Below are 13386 nucleotides of genomic sequence, written 5' to 3' on the forward strand. Positions count from 1 at the left end.
AGGTTAAGTGGATGCAGAATGAAGAACTGTCTGGCTAAATTTGGAGAGGGTCAGCACTGACTGGTCTTCAAATGCTGAACTTTATGGTTGCAGAAGAAATGTAACTATGATACTGGGAAAAGAGCACTAAAATTAGAGAACCTAAGTTCAAATCCCACTCTGTCACAAATAATAAGTGTAGCACCATGGACAATTCATCTTAACTCTATGGGCCTTCGTCTCTTTATCTGTAAATTAAGAAAACTGGACTAGGTGATCTCTGAGATCCTCTCCCACTTTGAACCTGTGGTCCAATGAGCTCATTAAACTATATACCAAGATGTGGAAGGACTGTAACTCACAACTAAAGAGAAAATTCTCAATTTGATAAAATGGAGGGAAGTCTTTTGAAAAAGAAAAATACTTCATCAAAGTATTGTGAGAAAAAGACTTTGGAAAGCTTGCTATAAATGTAAGAGCCTTTTTGTTATTTGTTATTTTAGTTATTCCCAGCTAACAATTCATGTTTTCATTGATTGTAACTCAGGTTCTAAGCAGGCTTTACTTCTATCAGAAAATAATCTCTTTCTCCAAGGAACTTGAACAATCAGGCCTCTTTGGCAAATTCAAGATTAGTCTTGAATCTGTTTGTCTCTTTCTTTAAATCCTATGCTTCTCTAATTCTCTATTTTCCTATACTTCTATCTCTTGCTTTGTGTGTGTGTGTGTGTGTGTGTGTGTGTGTGTGTGTGTGTATGTGTGGTATCTCTGTCTCTTTTTCTCCCTTTGAACATCTCTCTCCACCTGCTTCTGTCACTGTCATTGTTCCCTCACAAAATTACATTTCACCACAAAAATGACAGTTTCCTACTTATAGCACAAATGCCTGTTTTTGAAAAGGACATGAGTTTATAGTTCAGAAATCCTTTACTTCCCCAAATCTCAACCACTGCATAACACCCCTGATGATCTTTTTTTTTTTTTTTTTTTTTGCAGTTTTACTGCAGAGAAATATTTTTTTCATGTTGCAGACAATAATGGATAAGTCGACTCCACCCCTTCAGCTGCTGCATTGACTTAATTGGATGATATTTGGGGAGAGGTAAGTAAAACTGGGCAAGGAAGAAAGGGCATTGGCTAATTGATTTGGTATCCCAAGCACTGGGACTATAGGATTTTAGATCTGGAAGGAACCTTTGAACTCATGTGGTTCAATATCTTCATTTTATATATTGGGAAACATGTTGGGAAAGAGAAAGTAATTTTCTAAAAGCCACCCAAGTGGTGGATGGCAAAGTAGCAATGTGAAGCCAAGTTTTCTGATTGCTAGACCAAAGTTTCTTCCACTATGCCATATTGTCAGTCCACAACTCAGGATGTTCAAATCTGGCCTCAGATACTTAGTAGCTATATAACCTTAAGCAAGTCATTAACCCCAATTGCCAAAGAAGAGAAGAAAGAGAGAGAGGGAGAGGGAAAAAAAGAGGGAGAGGGAAAGGGAAAGAGAGAGGGGGAGGAGGAAGGAAAGGAGAGAAAGAGGAAGGGGAGAAAGAGAGACAGAGAAAAAGACAGAGAGAGAGAGAGAGAAAAGGGAGAGAAAAAATGAGAGGGAGGGAGGAAGGAAGAAAAGAAAGAATAAAATATGGTGATCAAAACACTTGATACTTCAATGTATAAAAAGACTAGATAATAGGCTGAGGAAGAAAAGACAAAAGGGTTTGAGAACAACATTTGTTAGATATTTGTGCTCATTGACTAGCGATGAGTAAGAAAAATAAAAGTCTTTTCTGGCTTTGAGCAGAAATGAAGGTGATTGGTTCTTATTCATTATCGTTAGCATCTCCTCTTTCTTCCAAAGCAGTAATTCATTAAGACTAATGATATCCCAAAATTGTTCAAGTTGACAGACTCCCAGCATTCACCTTGGCCAAAACCTTTGTTCAAATTTCTGGTTCTGCCTGAGAGAGAGGAAAGCATAGTATCAGCAGAGGACAGAGGTTTTTGCATGCTTCCTGACATGCAAAAAGCCTGAGTTATGAACACAAAGTAATAGGTTTCAATTTGCATATGGTTTACACACATGCTGACCATTTCATGGAGAAACACAGAGAAACACGTAAACTCTTTGCTCTTGTCAACTTGAGCGGGTCCAGTCTAAGAAAACTGTTACCTTAGGTTCAGAATTAAAAGTTTAGAGTAGAAAAGATGAGGGAGGTCACCTAGTCCAACTCCTTCATTTTACACAGTAAGAAATTGATGTCCAAGAAAGGTAAATGGCTTGCCCAAAGTCACACAAGTAGTACATGAAGGAGGTAGGATTGGACTCTGGGTTCTCTGACTGCAGAGCCAGTGCATTTTCCATGAGGATACCTTCCTATAAAGGAGTATTTATGTCTTAAGGACATGTTTAGATTTCCAATTGGAAAAAGGGTCTAACTGAAAGGTCCTTAACCATTTTGGGATTCCTTTGGCAGTCTAATGACGTCTATGGACCCTTCAAAGAATGTATTTATTTATTTTTTTGTACAACAAAATATATAGAATTACAAAAGAAATCAAATGTATTGGAAATATATTGATCAAAATGTTTAAAGAAGAAAAATCCACAAACCCTAACTTAAGAACTTCTGCTAAGCAGAACAAATCTTCACATACCAGAGGAAGGAGGAGAGGGTGTAGGATCTAAGAGTGCCTCCCCCCAAAAAAAATCTAAGAGAAAACTGGATACAACTGTAATACCTGGAATGCTCTTCTTTATCAATTCCACCTACTAAAGTCCCAATTCAAATCCAATTTTCTACAGAATGCCTTTTTTAAACCCTGTTAATTATAGTGTTTTGTCTCTCTCAATTATTTCCTCTTTATCCTGTACACAGTTTGCCTTGTATATTTTTGTTTGCATGTTGTCTCTCCCATTAGATTGTAAGCTGCAAATTTAACTCCAAAATAGTCACCAAGCTATGTCAGCCATTTCCCTTCTTATTTATCACAAATTCAAAGATAATACTAATTTAAATGGACATTTATATTGCACTTTAAGGGCCTTGTTTCATCTTCACAACAACTCTGTGAGATAAGTACTAAGGGTATTATTATTTTCATTTTACAGATAAGGAAACTGCTGTTCAGTGTTGTTTTGTTTTCTTCACGAACCTATTTGAGTTTTTTTTTCTTTTTTCTTTTTCTTTTTTCTTTTTCTTTTTTTTTTTTTTTTGGCAAAGATACTGGAATGGTTTGCCATCTCTTTCTCATTTTACAAATAAGGAAACAGAGTTAGCCAGCTAGTCAGGGCCATCTCCAGTCCTCCTGATCTATATTTAGTCACTGGACCCAGATGACTAGAGGAGAAAGTGAGGCAGATGACCTTGCACAGCCCTTCCTCATTTAAATCTAATTCACTCATATGTCATGGATAAAACAGTAACAACCCAGCTAGTATTTCAGGTCAAATTTGAATTCAGAGAGCTGAGTTTTCCTGACTTCAGACTTGGTACTCTGTACCACCCAACAGGTTCCTAATAAAACAGAGGCTAAGAGATTAAGTGTTATCCCCAAGGTTACATAGTTGATCTTTTTGAGGCAGAATAACAACCTAAAAATTTCCTAACACAAGTCCAATGTTCTTTCTACTTTAACATATTACCTACCTAAGAAATTTCACAGCCATTAGACATGATTTCATCATTTCTTCCCAAGGTTCCCAAAATTTCTACTTTGATAGGCATTTATTTCTTATTGGTCAGAATTAAGTTAAAAATATTTTTTCTGGCTGCTTCCTTTACTTGTAAAAAATGAACTTAGATTAAGAGACTAAGAATTCTACCAGGTCAAGGTCTTCATATTATCTAAACTTTGTATCTATCCTGGAACCTAGTACTGTGATCTACAAACTGTAGGAATTTAATCAATCTTTATTGAATTGAATCTAATGTATAAACAGTTGTTATCAGTGATTTGGAAATTTCAAAGCAGCAAATGTTCAATTCAATAAACATTTACTAAGTACCTACAATGTGTAGGCACTATGCTAAGTGCTAGGAATACAACTAAGAGAAAAAACAGTCTCTAATCTCAAGAAGTTTACAGTCTACTAGGGGAAAACAACACCCCCAAAATACATGGAGAGATGGCCAGGGTGAATGGCTGTTTGAGATATGAAGCTGAAAAAGGAGCGGGACCCTTTCTTTTTTTCTTTAAAATATAATCTTATTTATTTCATGAAATGTTTCCAAATTACATATAATTTTGTTCAAAAAATAATTTAAACATTTTTCGAGTTCTAAAATTTCTTTCTGCCCCTCTCCTCTCTTTGAGAAGATAAACAATTTGATATCAATTAGTAATGTGAAGTCATGCAAAACAAATTTCCATATTAGCCATGTTGCAAAAGAAAATGTAAGCATAAAAAGGAAAGAAAACCAGAAATATTAAAAATGTTTTTTAAAAGTATGCATTAAACATACCCAACATATAAAGGACTGCTTGCCATCTAGGGGAGGGGGTGGAGGGAGGGAAGGGAAAAAAAAATTGGAACAGAAACGAGTGCAAAGGATAATGTTATAAAAAAAAAATTACCCTGGCATGGATTCTGTCAATATAAAGTAATTATTAAATAAAAAAATTTTTAAAAGTATGCATTAATCTGCATTCAGAATTTGTCAGTTTTCTCTCTGGAGGTGGATGGCTTTTTTCATCATGAGTCCTTTAGAACTGTCTTGGATCATTGTCTTGATCAGAGTGCCTTTTCACTGGTTGGACGTATGTTCTCCCCTCTATACCCCTGTCTTCTGGCTTCCATAGCTTCCTTTAAGACTCAGCCCCAAAAACATCTTCTGAAAGACACCTTTCTCAGTCCACTGCTAATGCCCTCCCTATTGGATACCATCTATCTACTCTGCATACATCTTATTTACATGTCAGTGTAAATTTCTATTAGAATGTGAGCTTCTTGAAACTGAATGGATGTCCCTCATGTGGAGAATGGAATAAATTGTGGTATATGAATATTATGGAATATTATTGTTCTGTAAGAAATGACCAACAGGATGATTTCAGAAAGGCCTGGAGAGACTTACATGAACTGATGCTGAGTGAAGTGAGCAGGACCAGGAGATCATTATATACTTCAATAACAATACTATATGATGATCAATTCTGATGGACGTGGCTCTCTTCAACAATGCGATGAACCAAATCAGTTCCAAAAGAGTAGTAATGAACTGAACCAGCTACACCCAGCGAAAGAACTCTGGGAAATGAGTATGAACCACTAATCCCTATATTTTTGCCCATCTGTATTTTTGATTTCTTAACAGGTTAATTGTACACTATTTCAGAGTCTGATTCTTTTTGTACAGCAAAATAATGGTTTGTACATGTATGCTTATATTGTATTTAACATATACTTTAACATATTTAACATGTATTGGTCAACTTGCCATCTGGAAGAAGGGGTGGGGGGAAGGAGGGAAAAATTTGGAACAAAAGGATTTGCAACTGTCAATGCTGAAAAAGTACCCATGCATATATCTTGTAAATAAAAAGATAATAAAAAAATTTTTAAAAAGAGTATGAGCTTCTTGAGGGCAGATCAATGCCTTTCTTTGCATTTTTTTTGCACTTTACACAGAGAAAGCACTTAATAACTGACTTGGTGTCTAGGGACAACTTCATGTCCTGGTTCTAATGAATATTAGGTGTGTGATCATTAAGAGACATCACCTCTTAGTTCTACCAGACAGCTTTCTGAGATTACAAATTACACAGCAAATACAAAACTACATCCAGGAAAGGAGTTCCCTCACTGGGAATTTGCCTAAAGAAATCAGAGGATCCAGAAAAGAAGATGAAAAGAATACTGGATTTGGAACCAAAAGACCTGAATTCAAATCTCTCCTCTAGTACAGGCCCTCTATGGACCTCAGTTTCCTTATCTTTCAATGACAATATTGGGCTAAATGGATCTTTTAAGGTCTTTTCCAATTTTAAATCCTATGTCTAATGCCTTGACTCTCTAAATCCTTTTGCTATCCAACAGGATCTTTAGTTCCAGCTGCTCACTGCAGCTTATGATCATAGTTCCAAAATCAAATCCTTCCCAGACTCCCTAAATTTATTTTTTCCCTTTACTATCCTTATTATCTCCAAACTCATAAAACTTCTTTCCTCAGTCTATTTTTCTTTTTCCATGCTTTTTATCTTAGAGCTGGCCATTTGCCCAAATGTAGACTCATAATTCCCAAACTACCACATTTCATTCACTCTAATCCAAGTGAAAATGGAAATGGGGGAAAAGAGGAAAAGAAGTATACTTCAAACATGGAAGATATCATTAGCAGAAACACAGAGGCATAAGCATGTGGGGCACAGCATGTTTAGGGAATAGTGAGTAGACATATTTGGCTGAAACATAGAATATGAAATAAAATGTGGATAGAATTGAATATGAAATATGAATAAAATATGGAAAGTGGGGAAGGGTACGGTTAAGACTGGAAAGGTAGGGAGGAGTAAGATGCAAAGGGCTTTGAATACCATGGTAAAGAGTATGAACTTCTTTATGTACATATTCAGGTCTTTTAAATCTTTCCCTACCCCTCAAGCTGTCCCTAAAAACAGTTTATTGGGGGCTTGCTTAGTGAATCCCTCCCCCTACATTTAATAGACCTCCTGTATCTTTTGCATGTCTGACTTATCCATGGGACTACATCTATCTTTGACCCAGGGGTAAGCTGGACACAAAGACTTTCTGAAATATATGTAGACCTAAGGCCCTTGCAGCTCACAACATGTCTAATAAATTTCTTAGACTGTATGATGGGAAACAGCAGAGACATTAGACGCCAAACTAACCATGGAAAAGGCAACTCAAGCTTCACTGAGACAGCACAGGCCCCATCCTGCTCCCTGATAATGAGACCTCAGCACAGGTGTGTTGCTCTAGGGACCCCAGGAGTGTCAGCAGTCTCTGGCACTCTGGCCAGGTGTTGAAGGGGAGGGAGGGCAGGTGGGCGGAATAGGGGGAGAAGCCTTTGAGTGTTTGCATGGTACTGTTTGTCTGATGTAATCTTCTTCATTTTTTCCTCCTCCTCTTCTCTCTGCCTCCTTTCCTCCCCCTCGGGGAGCAATTTATATGTCTCTGGCTCCTTTTAGATGGGAGATAGTGCTAATTAAGTGTCTGATACATCCCAGGCCGCCAGTCCCAAGATACTCAACAGTGGAGGCCAGACTGGAGATGCAGTGCTGGGCTCTCCCTGAGTTACAGAAGAACTCCCTCTGGGCCCAGTGAAGCCCCATCTGACGCAGGCAGGCAGCAGATCACTCAGCACCGGGAAGAGGGAAGTTTAGTTCCTCTGACTACATCTGCACTCCACCAGGGATCCAGTGAACTGAAAATCTGTCTTATCAACCACAGGAGATCCTTTAACCCTTTCCAGTTCTCTCCTGGAAAGCTTTTCTTTTCTTTTCTTTTCTTTTTTTTAAGAGAAATTCTAATGAACCATCTCCTGAGACTGCTTCACTATTTGTCTCATTTTTTCCTGGTTTTATCCCCCATTATCATCCACCTCTGAATTCTTCAACATCACTAATTTGTCTGAATAAATGAAAGTTTTCTTTTCTTTTCTCTTTTTTTCCATTTCTTTTTTTTTGTCTCAAATCCTCATTACAAATCTAAGAGCAATTCTAGAGCCTTTGAGAGTTTACATTTAAAATTACAGCATTTCCTGGCTCAAGACAACTGAGATTTTTATTGTTGTCATTTTTTCCCTGGTGAAGGAAGAAGGGGAATAAGCATTTGTGTAACATTTATTATGTGCCAGGCATTGTGCTAAGTCCTTTACATTTGATCCTCAAAACAACTCTGGGAGGTAGATGCTATTATTATCCTCATTTTACAATTGAAGAAACTGAGGCAAATAGATTACACTATTTTCCCAAGGTCACACAGTTAGTGTCTAAGGTCAGATTTAAATGCAGGTCTATCCTGCCTCCTGAGGGCAGCTAGATGACAAAGTAAATAGAGCACCAGGCCTGCAATTAGGAAGACTCCTACAATTCAAATGTGACTTCAGATACTTACTAGTGGTGTGACCCTGGGCAAGTCCCTTCAACCTGTTTGCCTCAGTTTCCTAATTTATAAAATGAGTTGCAGGAAAAAATGACACACCGTTCTAGTACTTTTACCAAGAAAAATCTAAAAAGGTCATGAAGTGTCTCGATATGACTAAAAACGATTGAATATCCTGATTTGGGGATCAGTGGGGGGAGAACAAGGAATGGAAGAGTATGGAAAGATATTCTGAAAGTTCTATGAGCTTAATTTATTCTGGAATTTATTAAAATCCCTGGGATCCAGTAAATCAGTGATTCTTAATCATTTTGTATTATGCATCCCTGTGCAGTCTACTGAAACATATGAATCCCTTCTCTGAATTGTGTTTCAATGCTTAAAATAAAATACATAGGCTTACAAAGGAAACCAATTATATGGAAATAGTTTTATATATATATATATTTAAGTTTATTGTTCCCACATTTAAAACCCTTGCTGTAAGCCTTTAGGCAAACACTTCAAGCCACATGGTATGAAGTCTCTATCTGTACTTTCTCCCTATTCAGACCTGGTCCAGATCAGATATGCAATCCTGGATCTCCAAGATACAGGAAGACCTCTGCAAAACCCTAAACTCATTGATAAGTAATCAAAGCAAGTGCATATTTGACTAAACTAAAAGCAGATTTGGAATTTTTCAACTTGGATAAAGAAATATAAAATATCTAAATATATTCTTGTGTAGATGTAAAGAAAAAAATCATCATTAAATTTGGATTTTAGACATGTGTGCATCAGAACTAACTGATGAATAATAAATTGAAAATAAGTCCAGAAAATGTGTACACAGGCTGGTGATTGGGCTTTGATATCAGGTACAGGAAAATAGAAAGGAAGCTTTTAGAAAAAAGGATTCAAAAAGCAAGAGGATTTGCTGTAGCTCAGAGAACTAGCTACAGGGGCAGCTAGAGTACATTAACTGCCCAGAAACAAATTATCTAGAAAAGGCTTAAAACCTGGGAGCGGCTGCTAAGGGGATTTTGTCCAAGCAGACAGAAAGAAAATGAGGAAAAGTTGATAAAAAAGGGGCTGAACCAAATTCATGGGAGGACAGAATGGCTAAGGAGTTCAGGCTTCAGGAACAGGAGTTTTGACCTAGATCTGAGGGCTAACAAGGAAAGAGACCAATTGAAGGGTTCAAAGCTGGACAGCCTGGAGGAGATCCATCATTAAGAGCCAGACTGATGTGTTGAGTTCCAAGAAGCAAATGTAAGCACCCATACTGTATTACAAGAGTCCCATGGCACTCACTCTTTTCTGTCTGCTTGCAATCACGACTTGGTGACTCTTTGCCTGTCCATACATAAGCAGAAGCATGGAATCTCAGAGGAATTTCATAAGCCATAAAGTCCAACCTGTATCTGAACAAAAGCCTCCTCTTTAATAATCTCAACAAGTGGTGATGGGGAACAACTTCCAGACTATTGGATGAGTCACTAAAATATTTGTTTTTTGGGTACAGACACTTATTGAATCAAAAGGGAGGAGAAATGACTTTGGATTAGAGATCATGTTAGAATAGCTTTGTGGTACAGTTATTAGAGGCAGCCAGGAGGTACAGTGGGTGGAACTTGGGACTTGGAATGAGGAAGAGCTAGTTTGAATACATAATTTGCTAGGTGACCCAGGAAACTCACAATCTCCCTGTGCCTTAGTTGCTCCATCTGTAAATTGAACTATCTCTCAAGATTGTTGTGAGAAGCAAATGAGACCACAAGTACTTTATAAACCCTAAAGGGCTATATTCGTGATCTGTGAATTTAATGAGTAAACTATGAATCATTAGTGAACATAGAACATGTCTATGGTCACATAGCAAATAATGTCAGAAGCAGGTCCCTAATCACTTGACTACCAACTATTGCCTCTTACACAAGTTGCAGAATTTAAGAATTGGGGTCATCTAGTCAACCAAAAAGATTTCCTACTTTCACAAGCCTGACAAGTGATTGATCTGGCCTTTGCTTCTACAAAGAATGAGAACTTACCACCTCCTGAGGCGACCCTTTCCACTCTGAGAAAACTCTAACTTTAAAAAAGTATTAATCTATAAATTCCCTGAAAGAAAAAAAAGTCTGTTTGTCCTGTTTCTTCTGATGGAATAGATTAAGATTGTTGTTCCTGAGCTCTATTGGTGTGCTGGGCCCCTTTGGTGGTCTTTGGAAGCCTATTAACCTCTTTTCAAAATAATGCTTTTAAATGCATAATCTTTATATTATTTCACATGATACTAAAAGAAAGATGTATTTGTTTTTTCTTATTCAAGGTCAAGAATCTCCCAAAAGCTATTCAGAGTCCTCTTAGGGAGTCCATAGTATTTATGTCAAGAACCCTTGCTCTGAAGGCAGCACCACACAATCCTTTATATATAGTGTTCCCTAATGCAGAGCCTTTGATTTTTTCTTAATATTACAAATAATATATTTATATTTCCCCCATTATATGTTAAAAACAATTTACCATTTGGTTTTTTTTATTTTGAGTTAAATTTTAAAAATTAAGTTTTGAGTTATAAATTCTATCCCTCTCTCCTACTCCCCCCAACAAATGGTAAGCAATCAAATATAGGTTATATATATGCAATCATATAAAACATTTCCATATTACCCATTTGTATAAGCTATAAATAAATAAAAGAAAAAAAGTTGATCCAAGAAAATCCCCAAGGTCTCTAGTTTTCTTTGTTGTTGTTGTTTTTGTTGTTGTTGTTGTTGTTGTTGTTGTTGTTTTTAAAGAAAATCATCTGAAAAAGGGTCATTGTGCTTTCCAATTTTATGTATGTTCTATTGGGGAAACAGTCAGATTGAGAGTCAAAAAGACCTATTTGAATTCTGACTCATGTTTTCCTACCTCAGTGTCTGAGCAAATCACTTTTTTTCCCAAGGCCTCAGCTTCTCCATCTGTAAAATTGAGAGGGTTGGACTTGATTATCTCTAAAGTCTCTCTCTTCTCCAGAGCCTACATGTGACCTTCAGCTTGATAATAACAGCAGGTTTATTTAAAAGTCAGGCTTCCAGCGATCTCAAACCCCTGAAATACAGCCCTATCCCAGAAGTAAGCTTAAAAAGGTCTCTGAAGGCCCAAAGGAGCTGTCCCAAAGCTCTTGCAGTAAAGCCACTCACTTTCCCCACTTTGGCCTTTGTTCAAAGCCTTATTGATTTATTCAACATACAATTCTTCACAGGCTTGAGCATCTAGTTTCTCCCTTGGCAGATTAAAAACAACAAAATAAGTGGAGGCTAGGGAGGCAGTTAGAGACAGACCCAGAGACAGCAGCTGACAGTCTGACATCAAAGGAAAGAGAAAACTAAAAAGCAGGCAGAACTAGACAATAGCACAGTCAAATTAGATTTAGCATCCTCTGCTTAGTGAGTGATGGAACAATGCAATACATATGAGAAATATTTTCAATTTAAAAATTTGGCAATTGAAGAGGGTCAAATTAAGTCAACAAGCATTTAAGCTATGTGCCAGGCATTGTGCTAATTGCTAGGGAGTGCAAAATAAAGAAAAAGAGAAATAGGATAAAGGGGGGAAAAGTTCATTTCATCAAGGAACTCACAAACCAAGGGGTGGAGACAACATGGAAACCACTATGTACAAACAGATATAAACAGGATAAATAATTAGAGATAATCTCAGAAGGAAAACACTAGTATTCAGGGGTCCTGGGAAAGGATTCTTATAAAAATGGGAAATTCTTATAGAAATGGGAAATTGGCTGAGCCTTGAAGAAAACTATGAGATAGTTGTGAGGAGGGAAAGAACTCTAGTTCTTACAATACAAATGTAAGGAATCAGTGGTGGAATCTTGTATATAAGAAGCCACAAAGACCGCCATCACTGGTTCCCAGGATACATGGGAGAGAGCAAGGCATAAGGAGCCTGGAAAGGTAGGAAGGGTCAGTTTATAAAGGGTTTTAAAGACCAAAGAGAGGCTTATGTATTTGAACTTGGAGGCAATAGGAAGCCACTAGAGTATATTGAATAGGGAATAACATGATAGACCTGTGCTGAAGCATCCTCCTATAAAGTCTTATTCTGATACCTCATGTTGCTGTTCAGGTAGTGTCTGATTCCAGGTTTTTGAAGGTGATGTGAGTAAAGTGTTAGCTCCAGCAGAGCCTACTAAGCTGGAAAGGCTGAGATTAATAATAGCTGACATTTAGATAGTCCATTAAGGTTTGCGATTGCTTTATACCCTTTCTCTTATTTCACCCTCACAACTTAACCTCTCTGTGTCTCCATTTCCTCTACTATAAAATGGAGGGAATAATAGCACCTACTTCCCAGAGCTATTGTGTAGATCAAATGAGTTAACATACATAAAGCACTTTGCAGACCTTAATTTGTTGTGGCTCTTCAGTCATGTTTAACCCTTAGACTTTTCTTGACCCCATGTGAGGTTTTCTTGGCAGAGATACTGGAATGGTTTGCCCTTTCCTTCTCCAGATCATTTTATAGATGAGGAAACTGAGGGAAACAAGGTTAAAGACTTGACCAGGATCATAAAGCAAGTAAGTAAGTACCGAGCTGGATTTGGATTTAGGTCTTCCTGATTCCAAGTCTATAATACCTTTTTACACTACTATTTACTATTACTATACTATACTATAATAGTACTATCTACTATTACTGCTACTGCCACTATTATGATGATGACTTCTACCATTACTACTTCTATCATTACTATAATTACTAATACTATTTCTAACACTGCTACAACTACTACTACTATTTCTACTACTAAACTACTACTACTACTTCTGCTTCTACCTAATCCTACTGCTTCCACTATATCCCCTACTTGCCTCTTTAACAAACTTTAGAGTTTTATGTAACTCCTAACCAGCAGAAGTGATAGAAGTGGTGATAGCAGTAGTAGTAGTAGCAGCAGCAGCAGTAGCAGCAGCAGTATTAGTAGTAATTGTAGAAGAAGAAGAAGAAATAATAGTGATAGAAATAATAGTTGTAGAAGTAGTAATAGTAGTAGTTATAGTAGTAGAAGTAGTAGTATAGAAGAAGTAGTAATAGAAATAGTAGTTGTAGTTGTAGTGTAGTATAGTGTAGAAATAGTAGTAATACTTGTAGTAGTAGAAGTAGTAGTATCAGTTGTACTAATAGTTATAGTAGTAGAAAAAATGGTAGTAATTGTAGTAGTAGTAGTAGAAATAGTAGTAGTTTTAGCAGTAGAAGTAGTAATATCAATTGTAGTAGTAGTAGTAGTTATAATAGTAGAAATAGAGGTGGTAGTAGTAGTAGTAGAAATAGTAGTAGTAATTAATAGAAATAGT

This window comes from Antechinus flavipes, chromosome 3, assembly GCF_016432865.1.
Source record: "Antechinus flavipes isolate AdamAnt ecotype Samford, QLD, Australia chromosome 3, AdamAnt_v2, whole genome shotgun sequence".
Classification (NCBI taxonomy): Eukaryota; Metazoa; Chordata; class Mammalia; order Dasyuromorphia; family Dasyuridae; genus Antechinus; species Antechinus flavipes.